Source organism: Poecilia reticulata, chromosome 9 (assembly GCF_904066995.2).
Source record: "Poecilia reticulata chromosome 9, P_reticulata-male-v2, whole genome shotgun sequence".
NCBI classification, from domain to species: Eukaryota; Metazoa; Chordata; class Actinopteri; order Cyprinodontiformes; family Poeciliidae; genus Poecilia; species Poecilia reticulata.
This window is the reverse complement of record NC_088838.1, coordinates 3,835,605-3,856,163: the sequence shown is the minus strand read 5'-3', so window position 1 is coordinate 3,856,163 and position 20,559 is coordinate 3,835,605. Positions and strand designations below refer to the sequence as shown.

The 20,559-nt window shown below is 41.1% G+C and overlaps 1 protein-coding gene across 3 annotated transcripts in view; it reads right to left on the bottom strand.

Moving 5' to 3' along the window:
* tncb (tenascin Cb) overlaps positions 1–20,559 on the bottom strand; it is a 115,678-nt gene that overhangs the window by 49,845 nt on the left and 45,274 nt on the right. Inside the window, exon 2 of one of the 3 annotated variants that reach the window (XM_081611259.1) lies at positions 17,815–17,995. The gene's annotated coding sequence lies outside the window, so the exon portion shown is untranslated. Of the gene's footprint in view, positions 1–17,814; positions 18,138–20,559 lie in introns of those variants that run through there. The other 2 variants (XM_081611260.1, XM_081611261.1) reach the window with 2 other exon arrangements.

The window sequence follows — 20,559 nt, the reverse complement described above, 5'->3', positions numbered from 1 at the left end:
AGACATCTAGAAGTTGCACTGACCCTTGAGAACTGGAATTCGATGGAAATCCTCTGCAGACACTTTCCTGTGATTCTGCAATTCCAGCTCCATCATTTAAAGGTGGAGCACTACGGAATGTTGTTTTGCTTTCTTCACACAGGTTTTCCTGCTTTCACACCACATTTCAGTCATAGACAGTCCAGCCTATCATAGGAAGATAGGCTGGACTAGCTAGCCTAGACTATCTAGTTTTGGGCTAGTCACTGAAAAGACCCAAACTAACCCTATATTTTTAATACTGCAAAAGGCTCACATAAATAGTGATCTTAGCGAATTACCTTTATTATGTAAAGGTGAGCCTCTTCCAGGGTTGTCCAAATTTAGCAACGATGTGGACTCCAGGAAGTGTAGCCATTGTTACATCAAAGGCAAATAGGGATCCAAATAACTAAACTAATCCGACTCTAAACTTTGTAGCTGCTGCGTCATGATGCTGCTTGATCTCTAATGTTCTCTAAAGAGAACAAATGGATTAATACAGAGGTTACCGATAGTAGCTCTGTTCTACACTTTACTTCATCCAGAGGGTCTGGGCTCTCTGCTACTGAGAAACGATTGCTTCCTGGAGTAATGGAGTCTGTTGAGGTTTTAAATTTTACCCAATCGCTAACATTTGGCTGTGTTGTAATGTAATGTGCCAGTTCGACGCTATGATGCTTAATGGAAATTGCCTGCGCTGTAAACAACCATCCTCCACTGGGAAACGAGAAGTGCTGATCCGAACGAGGCAGCTATTAATGCTAATTCAATGTTTGGAAGTGTGGCGAACACGCTGACAATGCTAAAACTAGAAATGGGCTACAATTGGAAAACAGCTCAGAAAATCAACTTACTCATTTACGACTTCTCCTTCTGATCGCTGATTGGCCCAGTAGAAATTCAACCAGAGAGAATCCAAGTCAATGGGAGAAATCGCAGATTGTCTGTAAAGCCAGATTTGAATCGAGCGCAATAGGCCAGGATGAAAATGACCAGGCTAAAACAGAGACCAAACTACACACACATGAACTCTATTTACAAGTTAGGTAGCTTCAAAATGTTCCTTTAATTAGTTGTAACTAAGTAAAGGGGTTGAATGCACATACAAACCACATGTTTTAGAATAAAAAACATCATTCTGTAAGTCATAGTCATGAATTGTTTCTTGCTGTTCTGTTGTATAAAAATCTCAATGAAATATATAATGTTTGTTGTCGCAATGTTAGCATTTCCAAAGAAGTAGAAAGTAGAAAGACTTAGGCAACGTGGACTGAGGCAGCAAGTCCTTACAACATGGACCTTTGAGTTCCACCAGCACTTTTTCTATCCTAGACTGAGCAACACACACAAGAACAAAAGCAGTCAGAGACCAGGCGTCACAAACGAAGGATTAAACAGCCAGAAAATTGCTTTGAGTTGCTGCTCAGGTTTTAGCTCTGGGAGGACGGTTGGCTTCTCCACTTCTTCAAGGCTGGCTGCTCTCCACATGGACTGCAGTGCTAAACCAGCCCAGGGGGAACGAGGCATGCTATATGCGCTAAGAGTCTCTGTCTGTCTCTGGTAAAACTGCATCGCCCAGAAATAGATAAAGAGAAGAAACGTCCAACCCAAGAGGATATTTTGATTAGATCTTTTTTCTTTCTCTCCTGTCTGCCATCAGCAGCTCCATAATGTGAGGAAGAACAATTTGATTGTGAGAATGTGAGTGTGACCCTGAGAAACACTGAGCTGATCCCTCTGCTTGGACTTCCTTCATAGGCGCCCCGTGGCCCTGGCAGTATGCTAATGCAGCTGGTTGCTGGCACCGGAGACATGGACTTGATGCAGTCTGACTACTGCTTTGTTGCTCCCTCACTTGGTTTTGTTTCATAGTTAGCTTAGTAAACAGCCGCAGAGCCTGTAGTGCACCTCACAGTTTGAAGAGAATTTTAGCGGGGGGAAAACCTGCTGGCACGCATGAATCTGCTGCCACTGATCTAAACAACCCTGTTGTGATTGAATTCTGGGCAAACACTTACAGTTTCATACCCCACACAGAGGAGGGCTGGGAATGCTTCAGCTAGGCTCCGTTTCCAGAGGAATTGGGTCTGTCAGGAAAGTAAATGGATTTTATGGTTTTAAAGTGGATTAAAGCAAATAGGTTCTGCGATCAGACACGTCTGTGTTTTCCATCCAAACCTTAACAACTTTCCTAACACACAATGCATCTAGGGTATAAAGCAATCAGAAATGAAATATAGTAGATTTTATAATTAAAGGGGAAGTATTAAGTGTTTTCTAGGCACACAGTGCCATCTTATAGCACAGTTAAGCAACTATGTTAACTTCAGTTTAAAAAAAAAAAGCTACAGATCAAATATGATTAAAAAGAAATATGAGTTTGTAATTTAGGACCTTGAAATTGGGCCTGTGTTTCTTAAAAACTCTTTCTGTAACTCAGCCTTCAAGAAGTCATCAACACATGGCTCGTCTTTGAACCATTTAACAATGTTTTTACCAGCGCTCCACTGAGAAGTACCTCCTGTAATGAGCTCAGCAGTTCCACCAGGTGTTTGCTAAATGCTGCTAGCTAGTCTGAAGGAGCAGAGTGAAGGAGGTGCAGTATGGGTTGTTGCTCTGTGAGGTGGAAGCTTGGGAACTGCAGCTCAGAGGAGGAGCTACGCTTGGAAGGTGGAGTTAGATCCACCCAGGCATTTTACACAGCTGAATGATTCAGGGATTTCTCAAACATGCAAGAAAGAACCAAAGCAATATTCCAGGTATGTTTTTAATGAGGGACTAACATTATAACACAGTGGTCTCCAAACTACGGCCCGCGGGCCGGATCCGGCCCACCTCCACATTTGGTTCGGCCCTCTGAACAATACCAGAGAGCATTCAGATTTTTTTTTTCGTATATTGTATTTTCTGGTTTATATGCGGATTTTTCTTCAACCACCAGGGGGCTCTTTAGCAGGAAGTGTGTCCTGTAAACTGTGGGTGTTTTGTTTTGCATGGCACATTGCTGCCATCTGTTGGACTTTTAGGGAACTGCTTGACTTTTATGTTATTTAATCAGTACAGTTGTTTGCTAGCGGTAGAGCAGATAAACACACGTGTCTGTTATGAACGCCACATTCCAGGTCGAATTCTTCGAAGCAATGCCTGTAAGTAGCAGCTTATACTTCAAAACGAGCCTTTATGTTAACATATGAGGAATTCATATGTTAAAGTTACTTTCCCTCAATGGAATATAAACGTGTAACACTTTTTCTGTTACAAACTGATTCCGGCCCCCAACCAGAGAAGGGAATAGTTATGTGGCCCTCACAGGAAAAGGTTTGGGGACCACTGTTATAACACAATGCAAAGCTGTAAAAAGTTGATTTAACATAATACTGACCCTTTAATAGAAAGGAAGTTTTTCCAATCTGGAGAACAAGCGTATATTAAAATGTCAGCTCTGTAAACACTTTCAACTTTAAAATAATAGCAGTCGTGGTAGAAAAAAGTTTGACTATTCTTTTATTATCTTGGAGAAATAATCATCTGAAATCACTATTGGCATTCCAAAGCTTTACAAGACCTTTGCATCTCGTCTGTTCTTTTTTTCAGTAAACTTCAGGAATTTAAATCTCAAATAAACACATAAACATATTGCACTAAAAAAACTAGCATTGCATTGGTTATAGTTTTAAAGCTTTTATTGTTGGTCTCCTGTGATGTATAAAAGTATTGATGTGTTTATATGCATGTTGCAGCTATTGCTGTTTAAACTGCCTGCTGACTTGGCCAAGGAACGCTCATAAAAAGAGATGTTAGGACTCAAGAGTCCGATCTGCTGGTTAAAAAGTTTAATAAAATAAATAAGCAGCCACAGTTTCTTCACCAGGGAGAAATTTGAGGAGCTTTAAGGTTACACACTTAGAACAATGAGCTGCAGCAAGGGGAATTCTGGCAGGAGATACAGGAAAGATATTTTTGAGACAGTTTGTTTCTGGAGTGCTGACAGCTGTCCATCTAGTTACGGAAAAATTAGTATTTACACTTTTAAATGTAAATATTAGACCTCCATTTTTAGAAAGGAACATGTTTTAAACAGTAATGAAACATTTACAACAACACAAATGAGCCTGTCTTTGTATTTGTGGAAATCTGTCTGTAAAGTAAACAGGTTCTGGTTCAGTCCCAGGTATCAGGTCAAGGTTCAATTCTTAAGTGATTGGTGTCAGAGTGAAAAAAATACACCCCTGACCCACTGGTTGTTTCCATTCACCATGAAATAGAACAAAATGAAATTACAAAAGTACATTTAGTTAATGGAAACAAGCCAATTAAAAAAAAAAGTTTAATAAAAAGTGGATGATGAGGTTTTTCAGCCATATCAAAGTAGATATATTTCACAAAATTGCGCTGGAAATACGTTTTTGTTTTTTTCATTCCAAACAAAATGCCAAGCTCATGAAGCAGCAGGAAATATGTTTCTGTAAGATTTTTTCGCCCATTGCTAATTAAAACTAAATTAATGTGGGGGATGAATTAGCAACAAGTCATATCAAAACAGAGACAAACATAGACCAGCCCAGCCGAGCAACAAAACTGCTTCAGATAAAAGATTGAAGATGGTCTTTGGACACTTCAGTTCAACTATATCTGCAGAAATAAATGATTAATCTCTGCGTCTTAACTCTGAGTTGGAGCAGCAGATTGTGACTGGCCTGTAAAAATCCCTCAGGGAAAAATATCTGTTGCTTAGTGGAAAAACAGCAAAAGGAGGGAGTGTACGGTTAGGAATATCACTTTTCAAAAGGTTAGATTCTATATAATCAGAATATTAATGCAGACCATGATGTGTGTTATTATGCAGAGCATGATATAATCAGTTATCAGATTGGGATTTTGTCATTTTGTTAATGTGACAAACAATATATTTTCCAGTTCATTTTGATGTTGGTTATCATATGTGATCCATGAGTCACATACAAATATGTATTTACACAAGAGTCAGAGCCAACAAAAATGATCTACAAAGTGTAGTGAGTGCAAATCTCCCACTTGAGTCTGGCCTGAAAGATCTGCAGGGAAATAGAGGTTAATCTGGTTTCCATTTGGACGAGTTTTCTGCTACGGAAAATAACGTCGGGAAGGATGATTACATTAGCAGCGGTATCCTTCCCTCCTACTCATCATTTTGGGAAGAAAAAAAAATCAGTTTGCTTTTGGTTGGCTTAAAGATTGATGAGCAGACGTTCCGTGTTCCTCCCGAAGAGATACGCAGCAGTCCGAACTTTCTGTCTCAGCCAGGACCCCATGCTGACTAACTTAATCATCACCGTAGTGCACCTTTTCTGAGACCTCCACCATATGGCGGCTCTAAGATAAATCAGAACAAAAAATATCCCTCGGCAAGCATTCAGCAGAAGCTATCTGTGCTGTCCTTTACAGGAGAAAATGCTCAGAATGTGTGGAGAAAATTCGGAGAAGGATAATGTTATCATTCTACTTTGTGTAGGCAGGTCTTCTGCAATGCAGCTCAACCGTCACTGTAGTTGTTTCTATTGTAGGGGTAAAAAACCACAGCTCAGCAGCCGTCAGAGTATATTAGCAGCATTGTAAACAGATCCACTTTTTAACTCGACAACAAATAAACTGAATAATAAGGCGGCATGCCCCACTTGGTGTGTTAAAGCTCTAAATATTCAATGACTACAAGCACAACTCAAGTCCCAGGACTGCATGTTAAACGGGTTGATAGGAGGCTCCTGCTTTCTTCCTATTTGTGAAGAATTTATCAGGCTTCCCTAGTTTTATAGGTCAGCCATGACAAAAACTCAGCTTGTCTTTTTGGTACAGAATCCAAATCTGGGTCGCCGGTACAGGGACTGAAGGAGGGGGTGAGTGGCTGACTCCACTGTTACCTTGAGATGGGGTCACGGCGCAACGAGAGCGCCAAATGAAAGAGAAACGGATCTAAAGCGAAGCCTTCTCTTACCAAAAGATTTCACCTGTTTTTGCTTTTTGTCACACTTACTGGTTTCAGATCTGACAGAGAGAACCTAACCAAATGTTTTGATTTCATATATGAGTGGTAAAATCTATCCAAACCAAGTTGGCCTTATGAGAAACCAATCATGATTTCCATGCTCTCATCTTCAGAAACTGTCTGGTGATTTACTTTTTTTTTTACCTTTGTGTTAAGATCCATGTTTCCACTTACCTTAATGTGCTAGTGTGACACCTGAACGTCTCAACTGTGGGACAAATATATACCTTATATTTCTATTCTATTTCTAGTTTTAACTGATGAAATAATTTATCTGTATGGTTCACTAAAAACCATTTAAACAACCAGGCCTCATTACCACCAGCACTCTAGAATTAGGAAATCATTTAAAAATTGGTCTGACAGCAACCAAATGATCACTAAAAGCAAAACTTTGTTATTTCTTTTATAACCTAAAAGAAATTCTAAAGAAATTCAAGAAGAGATGAGAAGCAAAGGCGTTGACATTTATGAATCTAAAGATAGTTTTCAAGTACTTTCTGAGGCTTTTAGGTATCCAGTAAACCAGTAGAACCATTAACCATTTACTAATGAACCACTACTGGTCATCACACTTTAACCCAAGTGCAAATAAACAAATATAAAATATCATTTTACCCACAGACCCACAGTGTGACAGACCCAGAGACCATCACTGTGTTTCCACTGTGATGGTCTGGGGCTCCTTCCTGCTGCTTTAAGATCTGTGCGAAATGGTCCAATTATGCAAATAATTGAAATCTGAAGGAGAAATCAAGCAATCAAACTTAAATTTTGCAGCAGGACAATGGTACTAAGCTCTACAAAGCTACAAAAATGAAGAATAGGAAAGCCAGAGATCTGTAAGGAGACCAATTGTCTTCCACAGCACTACAAATCATGAGCACCCAAAGCTCGGTGCAGAATCAGAAAACACTTGCTTCTTTAATAACAACTTCTTTCGTATCTCAAACGAATGCAGTAGAATGTGCTGATAAACTCACAGTCTACCCACACACAGCCGTCCTGGAGCAGAGCAGGCGAATATTGATCTGTATCTCCACTGTCTGAGGAGAGAAAAAGTTGCTGAGGACAGCACTGCAGCTCCGAGTTACAATCACCAAGAACAGAAATGAATTTCCAGGAAGGCATTCAACCAGAGTCGGTGGTCCGGCTTAAGATCGATGAGACTGTTGTTACTGCGTGTGAGAAAAGCTTGATTTTTTACCTCACTCTCCGGCAGACCGGTGCTGTTTTTTTTTTTTTGTTGTTTTTTTTTTTGTTTCTGCTGTGAGGAATTCTCCATCGTGCTGAGTTCTAGAATCATTGTGGCAGAATAATCGTGAATCAACGAGCAGACAGTTTCAGTCGTGCCGGGGTAGAGCAGGGTTAGGTTTTAATGTGACACTGATGCGGTCAGGTCATGACCTCAGGACGCAGCTAACTGGCTACAGACAGGCAGCCTCGCTGTGCGCTCCTGTTGGAGCTTTTTCTCGTTCTGTCTTGTCCGGGTCTTAGTTTTTTCCTCAGCTGGTCACACCATGCTTCACAGACCCACAGCTAGAATCCTCAAAGATGTTCCTCTGCTTTAACGATTCTTTAACAAAACTTTGGTAAATATGTGTTTTTACTGCCACTGTGATAGCAGTAGATGGTGAAGTGTCTTCCCTTTAACGGGCAATATTATGCGTTTTCAACTCAAATTCAAATTTAAAACTGTTTTATTGATTCCAAAGGGAAATTAAATTTTGTTGTAACTCATATTAATTCAATTTTTTCAAAGAGTTATTGTGCATAGTAATGGCTTTGGTACGGAAGACCCCCTATAGCAGTCTGAATTACAGCAAATTTGAAGAAGCCTCTGACTGAAGATGCTCTGTTTTCCCATGACAGTCTCATGAACAGAATGGTCCAGGCACACAGTGTCATCTTATAGCACAATCAATTAACTATGTTACCTTTGGTTGTTATAAAAATATGACTTACAAGAAATGTGACTTCAATATTTACCACCTTGAAATTGTGAAACTGAAGTACAGGAGATCAGGTTTTTTCCTGCCGATTCCGATCACCCATGAGGGCCGATCACCGATACCGATCACTGATACCGATCACATAATTATATTTTTAATCATAAGCACTACCGGTTACATTATGTGGAAAAAGTAACCATGAATTCACTTTTATTTAGACAAAAACTTGTTCTTAATAACTTTTCCCAAGAAAAAAAACAAAACAGGCATTTTGCAAATTGTACTGCTATCGGTAATACTATCTTTAACAGACTGAAAACATATGGAGGCTCTGAATAATGCAAAGAGTCAAAATAATACCTCTCAACATTGCCAGAGAAATTCAAGTATAAAACTTAACAATCAAAGGCAAATACAGGATCCATTACAAAAAACAATCCTGAGTTACTGAATGAAAACTTCCTGATAGCATGGCAGCAACTGATTACTGCTAGTTCTGATTGGCTGTTTCTGACTGAGCGGAGTAATTATGCAGAACAGGGAGGAGTTTGATTACTTTTTCAGAGATTATCTGTCTCGTGTTAGGAAAGCCTGGGCTGCACAGTGGTGCAGTTGGTAGAGCTGTTGCCTTGCAGCAAGAAGGTTCTGGGTTCAATTCCCGGCCCCGATCTTTCTGCATGGAGTTTGCATGTTCTCCCTGTGCATGCGTGGGTTTTCTCCAGGTACTCCAGTTTCCTCCCACAGTCCAAAAACATGACTGTTAGGTTAATTGGTCTGTCTAAATTGCCCCTAGGTGTGAGTGTGTGTGTGTGTGCATGGTTGTTTGTCCTGTGTGTCTCTGTGTTGCCTTGTGACAGACTAACGACCTGTCCAGGGTGACCCCACCTCTCACCTGGAACATTAGCTAGAGATGGGCACCAGCAACCCTCCCGACCCCACTGAGGGACAAGGGTGCAAGAAAATGGATGGACGTTAGGAAAGCTAAAGTTTTAATACGTATGTAAACTTTATTTTTTTAGGTTGGATGCTGCAGCTTTAATAAACAGAGGTTCGGTGTGAGAGTCACTACCAGGTGGAGCAGAAGCGGCGCTCCGTCTGTCAAATATTACTACCTGTAGCACGTAGCAGCGGTTCAACAGCGAGAATAGAACCAGCGTCTTACATCGCAGCTCAAAGACTTAAATGATTTTGCGAGTTATTTGTTTAGCTTTCTGACCGTCATGCTAATCCGGGTGAGTGTTTGTAGCTGTGCGCCGCTTTACCTGCTATGTGATCCTCCATATGTCTTTTTTACTGCAGTGAGCCTCGATGTAGCCAAACTCCGTCAAGTATGGCATTGTTTTTATGCCATATTAGATTCGTCGTGTTGATGCATTTTGACATGCTTCAATTTTCCATCGCAACACGCAAACTTCCCCATTCACTCAGTGAGTTATAGTTCCACATCGCTTAGGATTTGTTGCTGCACGTTTGCTCAGTGTGAAAGAAAGAGGAGACCAGCTGCACAGGCAGACTGAGAAATGAGATGCAGGTGATCGGTTTGTGTGATCGGCAACAAGAGACCGTGATCGGCGATCACCGATCATACACTTTTTCACGGAAATTGGCCTGTTATGATCGGTGGCCGATCGATCGGCACACCTCTACAGGAGATATTTGAACCTCAAATCATGTGACGAAGACATGATTTTCATTCTGTGAATCAGTGTGAAACAATCAGCTGCTGCACGATAGTGTCTTCATTGCTATGGCAACCAGGTTAAAAAACTTCAAAAAGTGGATGTAAGAAATCTTTACAGATTTCTTTAGTAAGTGATGAATGGTTGGAACAGAATGATGTATTTCTGGCTTGAATAAATCGCTTAACATTACTTTTCAGATGCTGTAACATGAAAAATATGGGAAAAAATTTAATTCAAAAGTTTCGAAACCCAGGGATTCAAGATGAAATCCCTGGGCTCAGAATGTGGTGAAGTTGACAGTGTGAACACATGCAACTTAAGCCTGAGCTTGGAATGTGTTTTTGTAAAAATAAACTCTTCCCACATGTATAGTCAACTCATACATTCAGTTAATTAAAGTATTGCAGAGAAACTACATGCAGGTATTTAAATGCCATCTTTGACGTTGATAAGGCTGATGTGATGCCTCCAGTACCCCCCTGAGCCACTAGAGGGGGTCGAGAAGGAGCACAGGAATTCTGCTGGCTCTGGTGTGGCACGAATAAATCAAAATGTATCTTTCTCATATGGAGTGAAATCAGAAATACGTTGCTATGATGGATGGAAAAAAAAAACAGGCTGGTATCATCAAAGTGAGGCTGTGCTCATCGGCTCTTAACTGTGACCCCGTTGGCTCTGATGACACAGATAGACATGAGGGGATGTGTGGGGGGCTGTGTGTTCCTGCCTGATAAGGCGGATAGGGAGGCTGGATGTGAGATGCCAGCAGAAACACTTATCTGGAAGCGTGGAGAGAGCTTCCTGCCATCACTCAGAGGCTGATGCTTTTAATAACAATAAAAAAATCATGATAATAACCCTGTGTTGATACGGAGCCAGAGCGGACACGTATGATTGATAGCAGTCCAAAAAAAAAGAAAAAGAAACGATTTCTTCAAGCAGAAACAATTTTCAATTTTGACACAAAGATATGAAGAAAATTAATTTTGATGTTCATTGGGGCTGACTGAAGAGCTTAAAATCAAATATCAGTCCAGTTGTTACAAGACGGCTGACTGGCAGTGAGACCCATCAGTGTGTTTTACGTTTTCACCGGCTCCAGATGGAGACGCTGGATGCTGGCTGTCTGTTCAGCATGTTGTGTGCTGGTGACCCACCTGCACACCAACTGCTTTCTCCAGGCATGTAATAGATGGAAGTTCAACCGTCGTCCTCCTCGATTTTCACGCTGCACTGCAATTACTGTAAAAATCGTGCTTGCCTGGCAGCTGCCTTTGTAATGCTACACAGTGGGATTCATGTTACTATAAGCAGCTAATCTAAACCTACCATGAAAATAACACCTTGTGTCTCAGGTAATCCGCTGCAAGGTGAGAGCTTGCTCTCCTTGCAGCCTCAAATGAGCATTGGTGTGCCTTTGTTTCCACGGCGGTTACTTTCTCTGAGCTTTCAGGGTCCATTCATGGACATTACAAATTGTAATGTTCACTTTACATTGACAACCAACTGTCGCTGAGATGAAAAATGATTTTTATAAGAGGAATCTGGCCAAGAATGGCAGCAGCAATACACAGACAATTACTGTACCTGTCAATCGTAAAACCGCAGATGCCAAAACCTTTCGGACATGCAGTATGGTAAATAAAGCAGGAAAAATAGCAATGAACAAACAGACCCATAAAGGTACAAGTTGATGTCCACAAAACATTTACTAACACACAAACCAAGAATGGCTGTAAATACATTAAAAGAGACCAGCTTCTTCAACTTGATACTGATTCCACTCTGAGGTTCAGGTTCACATCAGAAGATGTTCCCATTGTCTCTAGATGGGTCAAACCTAAAGCATGATGGAGCAGCACATCAGTCCAGACCTGGACCAGGCACAGAACCGGTCCAGACCTCAATCCCCTCACATAGACCCCATCTCCAACCAGAAACAAAATGTCCACAAAATGTCCCACCCTCCAAAGATATCCAATTCCACCTTCCATGAACATAAAGTCCCCCACTACAAATGCAGGATAGTGGAGCAAATACTGTAACACTACAACTTCCAAAAGGAGATACAAAAAAAATTGCTAAAGATAAATTATGTGGCTGATTGCAAGATTCTACAGATAGACGTCCTTGGTAATTTGGAAGTTAAAATAAATAGTGGAGAACTTTATGCTCACAGATTTGTGAGAAAAGTTTAGCGATGGCCACTTCCTGTTCATGAATGAGCACCAGCACACAAAGTTTGGTGTGAAGAAACCTGCAGAGAACTGACCTCAACCTGGTAGAACACATTCGAGACAAAGTAGAGAAAAGACTACAAAAGAGTCTTTTTTGCCCAACATCAGTATCTGACCTCAAAGATGTATTTCTGGAAGCGTAGAGGTAACTCTTACTTTTGGCAACACAATGTTTAAAATTATAAGTGTCATTCAGTTAAATTTTAGTTAAACTTTTAGAGGTTGCAAAGATTACACATCCACGTCAAATTCAGAGTGAGACAGTATTTCAAAGTCATATAAATTATGTTTAATGAAAGTGAAAATAGAAAATGCTAACATATCAGGTCAGCCCATTTATGCTACAAAACATGTTAGCAGAGGGAAAAAACATGATTTTTAAGTAGTTTAACAAGTTAAATAAGAGCAAATAAATGTTTATTCTGAGCTTTAAAGTCTCACGATAGCATAGGATAAGGGAAAACTGCTTCATGTGAAACTTTCTGGAGGGGCCAAGGCATCATAAAATAAATTAGAGAAACTGTGACATATTTCATTTGTTTGAGCTGCAGCTCAAACATTGGACAAGGGCAGGGAAAGGATCTGGAAGAGTAAATGTAGACATTGAGTAAAAATGAAGGAGAGCTTTCACAGTCTGCCTCCTTTAGCCCAATGCTGCATGTTTATTGGTTACTTCCTTTCAAACAGGATGGAAAGGAGTTTTTTTTCCCTTCTTCTCTGTGCTACAAATAGAAGCATGTTGGCTGTGATACCCGGACATCTGTTTATCCTTGTATGTCTGAAAGCCTGAAGCGTGTTGCGTGTCCAAATTGCGAGTGCCTTCCATTCATACACTTGTATGAGCCTAATGACCCCGGTCGCTGAGGTCGACTCTTCACCGGCTTCCCCGGGTTTTTTCTTTTTTTTCTCTATCATTTTACTCCATTTAAATAGTCTACTCCTCTCAAAGGGTTTCCATCTTGTCCAAGAACATTATGGCTCACACATTCCTATGTGGGAGGTCATTGCTGGAGGTGTAGAATTGAGGGTAAAGAATCTGCCACGTGTTCATCAGTTGGCTCACTCCTATGGTGGCCAAGGCAAAACAAAGACGTCCCGGAACCCCCGGCTTCCACTCCTTTGGCGTTGCACATTAAAATTGGAGGAGCATCAGGAAACCATCTGGAAGGGCAACAACTTTGGATTCCTTTGAGATGGACTGATGACTAACGTAACTGGTCTTCAATGGGACGCAGAAAAATGAGCTGTGTGAAGCTGACACCCCACCCACGTCAAAAAAATTCAGCAAATAGTCTGAATAGTTAGTGCTCCGTTTGTGCAGGTTTGTGCCGTTAAAATTTGTTTGTGCAGCTTTCGTCTTTGAGATATTAAAAGTTATAATTTTGGCCGATGACGTCACCATCCCCCCATATCGCTCCAAAACAAACCAAAGTGGGCTAGTTCGTTAGTGCTCCGTTTGTGCAGGTTTGTGCCGTTAAAATTTTCCTTTGTGCAGTTTTGGTTTCTGAGATATTAAAAGTTATAATTTTGGCCGATGACGTCACCGTCACCCTATCATGTTCCAAATCAAACCTAAGTGTGGGCTACTTCTTGTAATTCTTCAGATTCTCAGCTGTTGTACAATGTGTACATTTTGTTTTGAACTTCAATAAAGACTTAGAACAAGAAAAAATGTGTCTCATTTCAAGAAATGTTTTAAGATAGCAATGTTTTTTCACGAACGTAGCGTTCTCTCCACAATAATTGAATCCTGCTAATAAAGGACATGCAGCCTGACCCTAACGTAATGTGTATAACCTGTTCAACTGTGCTTTGATTTCGGAGGTGGTCTGAAGAATTATATTCACATTGTTGATGTACTGTCTGCTGATTATGCAGCAAACGTGTAAAAAAAATTACATGAGCCTATAAAGGCCAATTTGCTAGTTGCTTGAGCAAAGTTTTTGCAGAGTAAAAAATAATGTTTAATATCTCAGAAACCAAAGCTGCACAAACGAAAATTTTAACGGCACAAACCTGCACAAACGGAGCACTAACGAACTAGCCCACTTTGGTTTGTTTTGGAGCGATATGGGGGATGGTGAACTCTAGATGACCTAAAAAATTATGTTTAATATCTCAGAAACCAAAACTGCACAAACGAAAATTTTAACGGCACAAACCTGCACAAACGGAGCACTAACCATTCAGACTATTTGCTGGATTTTTTGACGTGGGTGGGGTGTCAGCTTCACACAGCTAGAAAAATGTCCTACACGACGGGTTAATTTCCAACCATGAAAAATATTTGTTTGAACTCTAAATCTGACTGATGTTTTAGTGAAATTAAATTGAAATTATTGTGAATATCATCTTAAAGAAACAAATAATCAATTTCCCTTTTAAGAATACTTCATACAATTATACTGAACTTTTCTTTTTTATTCCAGCAGTCCTGACAGTATTCTATCAGTTAGACAGTTTATGTCAATCATTTTTATTTCTAAATTCAGTTTTTAGGAGGCTGCTGGTGGACATTAAGAGGTTGTTGTTTTCACTTTCATAACTGAATAATTCCAGGCTGCATTGTGGCACAGTTTTTAACATTCATGCTTTAAGAATGGTTCAGCCTTTGTAATCCAGCTTTCCAAAAACATTCATGTTAGATTATGTTTTGGGTTGAAAACCTACATGTGTGGATTCTGGGTCAAATCCATAACCCAGCCCTGGTGAGGCCATTTTTGGAACAAAAGCTTTCAGAGCGCATCTTCAACCTCGGCGCTGGTCGGAACTATAAATCACAATCAATCAGTCACAAACAATACATGTTAAGATAGTTCAAGAACTACCCTTATCTTCTGACTCAAGTTTTTACACAGCAAAGCCAGCGACGGCATTAATCGAACAAATCAAAGGAAAAAAACAAGATGACATAAGAGAGCAGGAGAAGAGGCAGCAAACAAAGGTTGAATTAAATATGACGTTGACTTAGCCCAGACAAAACCTTCTCCCGAGTCCTGGCCGACATGGGTCATCATGAATACCCATGATTATAGTACGCTCTGGATCACCAGTGAAGGAGCTAAGTGGGGTCAGAGATGGTCGCCCTCTCTGAGAGCTTTGTAGGGCATGAAGCTCTGGGAGCTGACAGCTGTCCAAACAAAGGCTGCTTTTCCCACTCATCGCCATACCAAGTGTGACTGTCAGAGGCTGCTTATATGCATAGCCGACCCAACATGAAACATTAATGTGTGAAGCATGAGCTGTTGTACCATGAGGCTATGTGCAATCCTCTCAGACGGAGGTCCTCAGACCATGTTTGAAATGTTTGTGACAATCAAAATTGGTTTTCCAAAACCAAAGTATTCTTGGAGACATTTTGCACAAATCTAGCAGAGAATCAAGAAAGACAATTAAACCAGAAAAAGGTTGGTTCATCTGCTATTCACTTCCAGTCACCGTCTAGCAAGAGCTGCCCTGGGATCCTGATGGTCTTCCTCTCTCTCCTTCGGTCACAGACTACACCGTTCAACACCAACACAACAGGCATACATGTGAGCTGATCTGAATAAAGTATCTATGCAAAAATCTTTAGTTTCATGTGAAAAAAATTCAAAGCACAATCTTTTTGAAGAATATTGACAGCACAAATATGTAACATACTTGCTCAATGCACAGAGTGAAGGAACAAGATAGGGTCATTTTATTTCGCTTTTTTAATAGTTGGTGCGCAAATTTTATCTCAACCAAGACGTTGAAAGTGTTGGTCATTTTAACCACAGCCAGTCACCTTAAGACCACATTTAGACATCAGTAGACGTCTTTCCTGAAGGGCTCTTGAAGGGGCCGTGTTATGAGTTGGAAACTGCAGTTCTGAGGAGGAGCTGCGTCTCAGAGGCGGAGCTATATCCACCCAAACATTTGCGCAGCTGAATGGTTGCCATGGAGATAAAAGGTTTTATCAAAAATGTATGAAAGAATCAAGGCAACACTACCGGTATGTTTTTGATGAAGGAGTAATGCAGTAACATGACATAAAATTCAAATAAGTTGATGTAAGACCTCCCATTTTTCAGCCATCTGTTCAACAGCATCGTCTCTGCTGGGTATCCTGAGATGGAAATATGAAGTTTGCTCTTATGAGCTGATTTCTGAATGCAGCGTGCCTGGGGTGTGTTTGGAACATCGTTACGGCTGCAGTCAGAAACTGTCTTACATGAACAGAACTGCAGAAGAAAGTCATTGTCAATGTCCTGGCTGTGTTCTGTTGTCTGGGCTGCCAACTGGTGGATTTTTTTCTGGTTTTCTGACTTGCATGGTTAAGTTTTGAAGGAAGTCTTTATGAGATTAGAGAAAATTACAAGGCACTACATGTTGGTGTGTTTTTGAGAAGCACGCTGTAGAAACAGAAACGGATCAGCTAAAGATGTCACTCTATGAAAAAAATATATATCCTCAGTTGGACTGTGGTGTCTAGTGGCAGACTTGTCAGGTCTTTCTTTGTTTTGTTGCTTACCATTCTCATGCTGTTCTCATGTCAGTGATAGTTGAGTCCACAGACCACCGTCTTTTTGTTCTGAGAAAAAACACCCGACTGGCAGAGCTCCAGAAATGGCATATCTGCCACCAACACCCCCGTCAGTGAATGCCAGTTTTATTTCCTAATCTGTCAGACAGTCTCGGCTCCTCTTTCCTCCTGGGACCACCATGACACCAACCTGGGGATCAGGGAAAGCCGCCGACTGTGTGTGTGTGTTAAAGAGGCTGCAACTTTCCAGCCGGCAGCGTGCGAGGCATGGAGATCTGGGAGAGGACCCAAACCGGCAGCTTCTAATGCGGAGCAGCTGTCTGTCTCTGTCTCCCGGGTTACACCAGCCCAGGTATCTGCCGGCTACCGTAAATTCTACAGCTGGACCTGTAGTCAGCGGTGAGCTGCACTCATGTGCACACAGGTAAGTGCACATGTTCTGACTGTAGCCCGTCTCTGCTCTGCAGCGCCGGCAGAACCTCAACCCAGCATCAGCCTTAATGCAGGCAGAGTAAACCAGCAGATCGTCACGGTCTGCCTGCCGGGTCCCAAGACACTCAGGCAACATTTTTTTTTTTTTTTGCTGCTTTCACGTGTTCAAGCAGAAAAGCAGTGGCAAGTGTTCGATGTTACGGCTTCTGCAGCATGGAATCAGCTCCAGCCTGAACTCAAGATGTCAGATCTTATTTCATTGAAATTATTTTGAGCAGTTTGGTTTAATTTGTTTTACTTTTATGTAACCAGGTTGGTTTGTGTTGCGGGTTTTTCTGCCCAGATGTGTTGCAAATGAGATTTGGATCTCGATGGGGTTTTACCTGGTTAAACAAATAAAATCATAAGAATAATAATAGTAATAATAATAATAAACTGCTCCTCCACTTGTTTTCTAAAGCACAAAGGAGCAAACACTTTCTCCTACAGGACATAAATGACTCCCAGGTGAGTGCAGTAAAGAGTGTAATTAAGGGAGTCTGAAGTCCTGGCTCATTAATACAAGGACCAAACTATTTTCCTGCAGCCAACGTCACATACATTGTTATATTGATGTGTGAGAAGTGTGTTAAGAAATGTTAATATGATAGAAATGTTATGGGAAAAACTTTTGGCCTATTTTTAATACTCAGACATTACAACTTTCCTGTTTGACATATTTGAATAACTCAGCGATAAAACTGCTAAAATAAGTCATTCCTTTTAACACCTATAACACGTTTTAACATAGACGCATCTCTCCAATGGAAGGCATTCATATCAACTGATTAAAACGATCAAGAAAAAAAAAAGTGGTGAAAGTTGTGAGCTCTTAAAAAGTGTGAGTGCTCTGTGTCAGTGAGGTGAACCCATCAGCCCGCTCGCCCCCAGCAGCCCCATGCAGGTAGAGAAGGTGACTTACCTCGTAGAAAACGCTCACAGCCTCTCAGCTGACGGGGAAAATGGAAGCAGAAAGCCTCCTCAGCCAGTCAGAGAAAATGTTCCCACCGCTCTGTGGCTCTCAGAGCGCTGACAGCTCTGTCATCTTTTCTCTGTTCTCTATGAGTGTTTACTCTCGTCTACCTAGAGAGCCAGCTGATGTGCTGCAGCCAGTGAGGAGAGAGACAGAGACAGACAGACAGAGAGAGAGAGAGAGAGAGAGAGAGTGAATGAGAGAACTCCCTTTTCTCTGAAACAGAAGACCCTCTGCAGTCAGACTCCACTCCCACCTACTGCTCTCTTAAATGCCCCCTCTGCCACCCCCACCCCACCCATTCAGACCTCTCCACAGCATTGTGACTGAAAGCGAAGGAGTTGAAACGGGACGCCTCAAGGCTGGAAAGAGAGAAGCAAAGAGAGAGAGAGAGAAAGTAGGAGAGGAAAATGGGGGGAAGGGGATGGGGAAGTGGATGACAGAGGGAGTGGGGTGGAGGGAAGGGGGGGTGCAGTGGTGGTTGGACCATTAGCAGCAAATTGCAGCGAGCAAGCCAATGGAAAGCAAGATATAAGTGAATGCAGGCTCCACATTAACATAGCATTTAAGAACTTGAAAGCAGGGAGTGAACAAGGCCTCCATTTGTTAGACTGATGAGGAGGCAGATCACCAGCAAACAATTCCCCCAAACACTGAAAAGATATACAAGGTTTAAACATAACAACCTGGAAGGAATGGTGCTACAGTTTGTCTTTTTAGCGTTTTAGAAACCCTGTCTGCACCAGAGCACGGCGCTAGAGTTAAGCATCTTCACACAACAGGCAGAGCAAAAACTTTCCACTGAGGCAGTGAGCGAATGTCGGGGAATGTTTGCTGTTGCATTCACAACAAAGTTGGAGAAGATAATTTTGCGGCTCTGATGGAAGAGGAAGCTCTGCAGGTTTTCTCTCAGGGTTGGCCTCTGGCTCCATCCTAGTGAGAGTAGCAACACTTAGTGTTGGATCAAAGTCGGATCAAAGTAAAAAAGTATCTATCCATGAAATGACACAAGAAACCGTAAAAGTATTTCTGAAAAAGGAAATATAACCGTGTGTGCAATAATATAAAGATTAAAATGAGAACATATAATATAATTACAAAATAACAAATATTAGGAAGGATAAATACTTTTCCAATTAAATTTTCAACATGTGCTCAGCAGATAGAAACAGAACCAAGCTGGTAAAAATCAGCCTTATTCTACGCTTTGCTTCATCCAGAGGGTCTCAGCTGTTGACAAACGGTTGCTAAGTTGATTTGTGAACTCTGTTAAAGTTTTAAAAAACGCAGCCAACAGACTGAACAGCTTTATTCACTTTCTCTGAGGCTGTTGCTAAAACTAGAAGCAGACTACAACTCTAAAACATCACAGGAGATCGATGTCATTGTTCGCAACTAATTCTGTTTGCTGATTGGCCCTGTGGAAAATCTTAACAGAGGAATCCAAGTGAAGGAGAGAAACCCAGACTGAGCTGGAAGCAAGAACTGCAACTTTAAGGGAGATGAATCGAAAACTTACATTACTGGCACCTTTAACTCAAGTACCCCACGAAGAGAGTTTAGGTTTGCTCCTTTCATTTACCAATGAAAAGCCCACATAGCCACACCCCAACCCAGAGCTCTACCTTTACTATGACCGGTGTTCTGACAATGTGCTCTAACTAGTTTGATTTTTGTACAGTAAAGCGTTTAAATAGCGTCTAATGTCCATCTCTCCATACAACCTTTAGAAAGCTGCTACTGTTATATTTACATGCCAAAAACCAAGACAGTTAGTATTAATGTTAACCATAATCAACGGAAAACATTCTTTAAGAGCCTCTCACAAAGCTGAAGTTGGCGAGTCCGTCTAATGTTTTACTGTCTTGAGCTTTTTTAATCTGCTCTCGTTTAAAAACTACAACCACCATGTCAAACCTGGATTAGAGTAGTCTACACTAATAGCAAAACTGATAAAACCCAGTTTGTGATTTGTTATGCATGTTAGGCATTTGAAAAATTATTGTATAAATGGCATATTCCCAAATATCCTAAATACAAGTAGACACCTTAAAAAGATAGAACATCTCCTTCACCCCTCCCTCCCTTAGCATGAGCCATGCTAACTGTTTAGCTCGGGTGATATGCTCTGGCTTGGTCTGCGGATGCTTTAGGAAAAATAAAGTAGTCTTGTTTGTTGAGCATTACTTCATCAATTTTGTTGCTGTTCAGGTAATTTTACGCCTCGGTGCTCTTGTAGTCACGCAGGTTCTCGCCAAGAACAACTTTGGAAAATATGAGGTCATTAATAATGCTGCTGTGGCTAACATCCAGCCACAGTTTCACGTCATCTTATTGACTGGATGTCCAAAAGAAGTGACGGGTGACACACTGACCGTGAGTTGTCCTCATCGCTATTTGAAACATCCTTACAGTGTATTCACCTCTGGTGTGCTGTCGTTTATTACAGGTAAAAGAAACCGCAGAGGGAAAAGCTTTAATCAACAGCAAATGTGTAACCCAGCAACTGTAAACAACAGCACTAGTGGAAGTAAAATAAACTGGCTTCCGCTATGAATCAGGGGTAATGGCATAAAGTGAGGAATAATAAAAGTCACCATCTGTTCTACAGTCTACAGAATATCTCACCTTAGTTAAGGGTTCATCCTAGAGTTAACATTGGATTCTGGGCTGCTTCCTTAAATGATGCTTTCT